Here is a 3430-nt window from a genome sequence, read left to right as displayed (position 1 = left end):
TTTTGTCTTCCTCTGAAGACAAGCAGGGAGCCATTTTAGAGTTTTGAGCAGAGGAATGACACATTGAAACCATCCTGGTTGCAGCTGGAAAGGATTTAGAGGAGGAGAATCTGTATATAAGGAGACCCCCTAAGAGGCAGTACAGTGAGCGCTAAAGGTGAGCAATGATGGTAGTTTCAGCTGAATTGAGACACAGTAGTTCCTGTTTATCTGTGAGAGATAGGTTCCAAGACCCCCAGTGGATGCCTGAAACCATGAGTAACACCCAATCCTATGGATATATGTTTTTCCCATACATGCATACTTATGATAAAGTTTAATTTAAAATTAGATACAGTAAGAGATTATAAACAATAATAATAGAAGAAAAATTATAATGATATACTGTAATAAAAGTTAAGTGACTGTGGTCTCTCTGGACTGTATTCACCCTTCTCTTTGTGATGACGTGAGATGATAAAATGCTGTGTAATGAGATGAAGTGAGGTGAATGACATTGGCATTGTGACTGAAGCTTTAGGCTCCTATTGACCCTCTGACAACAGTCAGGAGGAGGATCATCTGTTAGTTGATCTTGGATCATTGAGCCATGACGATGTCAATGGTTAGATGTCAGGAGCTGACCATGTCGCTGGCTGGGGACCTGGAAGGGAACAGAGCAGAATTTACAAGGTTTCATCACCCTACTCAGAACTGCACACAATTGGGTATAACTTATGAGTTGTTTTATTATTGTTTTTATTTTATTCAATTAACAGGAGTTATTAATTCATTATAAAAATGAATCAATATTTTTGGGTCACAGTTAACTGTTGGTAACCAAAATAGCAGAATATGAAACCATGCATAAGGGGGAACTAATGTGGTGACAGGGAGAAGTGGATTAATTCCAGAATTAATAAAAAGTATTATTCCTACTTGTGAGGAGGGACTGTTTATCATTTTCAGTCCCAGGTTTCTGCAGAACCTGCTTCTACTGCAGGCCCTCCTGCCCGTGTGACCCCACTGCCCCCAGGATTCCCAGTCTTTGGTGGCCTGGTTGAAAATGATAGGCAAAACCAGTGAGAGTCTCCTCTCATTTTTTAGGATTATGAGAATTGAGACACCAAAATATTGAGTCAGTGAACATTGGGAACTTGATCTGAAAAGTCATATAACTATTGATAAATAAGAAGAAAAAACAAAACTAAGCAAAAAGACTGATCATCAGAGAGAGGAAAATGAAACAGATTTACAGATTATGCCAGAGACAAGAATCTATTTTATATCCTGCTCTTAAATTACCAAATACCAAGTATATGTACAATAACCATACCATTTTGTACTTGAGCAAGTTAGGGTGAACTTTTACTTGAATTATTTTAGTTCATCTCCTCTCCTGCCCCTCGGCCACATAATTTGAGATTCATATGGTGCTAACAGTGTTGCACGATGAGTCGGTTAGGGGCCTCTGAGGCTTTAACTGTTTTATCGCTTTGTTTACATCAGTCTCAACTTATGCATTTAAAAGTAAGGAAATATTATGCCCTTTTCATGATCATAGACTCAGAACTCCAGGTTTCTAGGTTTGAGGTTATTGGTTTCTTGGCTCCCTGGAAATCTTTATTTCCGTTTACAAAAAGGTTATGAGACTGACCAAAGCAGATTCACTCAGCCTTTCAGAAGCCTTGTGACCAGACAGGAGGACATGTTTTAAGTTGATGTGTTATTCAAAACACATCATATTTTCCTAGGGGTTGCTGCCCTGGTTGTGGAATGAAACATGGGAAGTGATTGTTCCATTTGACAGTAAGAGGAGAAAGCATGAGGGATGCTCAGATTTAATGTTCAAACTCTGGTCTTTTCAGAACAAATATGTTGCTACAATCTGAAGACCCTGAAGCTGGTAAATGGAACTGAAAGCATCATAGAGCTCCTTGTTGACACCACATGGTCATAAACCCTTCAGACTCTGCAAAGAGGTCGTAAAGCAAATTGCTCCTTCACAAGTAAACCGATTAAATGGAGACAGAGCTTAGACATCTTGGAGCCTAATGAGGGTGTTTCAGGGAAATGATGCTCCTTTTCTAGAGCAAATGATAAATTTTTGTTATGTGTGAGAAACAAAATTGCGCATAGGAATAAAGTCAAGGGACAGGGTGGACACTATATTCTATTTTCGGTTAATACTGGGCTGGAAATGAGGAGACTTGAAATTCCAAATCTGACATTAACTGGGTGACCTTAGGAAAGCAAACTAACCACTCTGCTTGTCTCATTTACAAATGAGAATGCCCATTCACTCAATAGACATACATTGAGTACATATTATTAGCCAGTTGCTTTCACATTTGTAATCTCACTTCACTGTCACTAGAATTCCATGAGGAAACCATTGTTACTCATTCATACTAATAAAGAATCTGATGCTCAGAGAGTTTAAGTGACTTATCTGACATAGTAAGAGCTAAAGTGATAGTTGATAAGTGGTGGACGCAGGATTCAACCCCAACTTTCCAAGTCCAGTGTTATTCCTGCTATGGGAAGCTTCTCTCCTTATGATGCAATAGCATTTATTAACATATGTAATTATATTTACTAATGTTTGTTATCTCATAGGAGTTTTGGCCAATCTCCTGTGTGTATGCTTATTCTCCTGTAAGTTCTTCAAAGGCAAAGATCCAAATGTTCATATCTTTGTTGCCTGCCTCCTCACTTCCCACAATACAGAATACTGATCTTCATTCATTGATTCATCATTTGACAAAATACTAATCAAGTGCCTATTATGTGGCAGGCACTGTTCTAGGTACCTGGAAGTGCACAAAATAGATGATATCTCTGACCTTATTCAGTTATATTCTAGTGGAAGGAGAAGGAAATAAATAACAAGTAGCATAAGTCATGAGATATATTCAGAAGTGATGAGGGCAATAAAAAAGTAGAGCAGATTAAGGGGGATTGGGAATGTGGCGAAAGGGTAAGTTTGCAATTTTAAAGAAGGTTATTAAGATAAGCTTCATTAACAGCTGCATATTTGTCACCTAAATTCACTGGGGAGTGTCCTCTGACAACCTCAAGCCTTGGCTTTACTTGTGTATAAGGAAGAGATGGCACCAGGCTTTGGCCTTAACCCCAAATTCACTGACATGCATTCATTTCCCAGCAGAGAACTTTAGATCAATATCTTCCATATTAATCTACAGAACCACAGGGGTAAAAAGTGGAAGTGGCCAAGGCATAGCTTGAATTTATGTCATGCCCTTTAAAACAGACAGCTAGGCATTGAGGCATAGGGCTTAAGGTAATGCTGACCTTAGCTAGGAAAAACACAAGTCTATGAGACTCACAGATGTGTAATCAATAGTAAAGTAACTGGCTACAAGGGATTTTACACATCTGTCGCTAAATCAGAACCCTAAAGGGCAAATGCTGCTCTAAAGAACATTAG

At 38.7% G+C, this 3430-nt stretch overlaps 1 long non-coding RNA gene across 1 annotated transcript; it reads left to right on the top strand.

The window, feature by feature from the left end:
- The first annotated feature begins 583 nt into the window (after nucleotides 1-583).
- Nucleotides 584-2019, top strand: LOC140689596 (uncharacterized). Its single transcript, XR_012064638.1, has 2 exons — nucleotides 584-707; nucleotides 1848-2019. It is a non-coding gene; the product is annotated as an uncharacterized lncRNA (long non-coding RNA).
- The last annotated feature ends 1411 nt before the right edge of the window (nucleotides 2020-3430 follow it).

The sequence above is a fragment of the Vicugna pacos genome, chromosome 3 (genome assembly GCF_048564905.1).
Source record: "Vicugna pacos chromosome 3, VicPac4, whole genome shotgun sequence".
In the NCBI taxonomy this organism is placed as follows: Eukaryota; Metazoa; Chordata; class Mammalia; order Artiodactyla; family Camelidae; genus Vicugna; species Vicugna pacos.
Note: the sequence above shows the minus strand (reverse complement) of the source record. Positions and strands in the feature narration are given on the sequence as shown.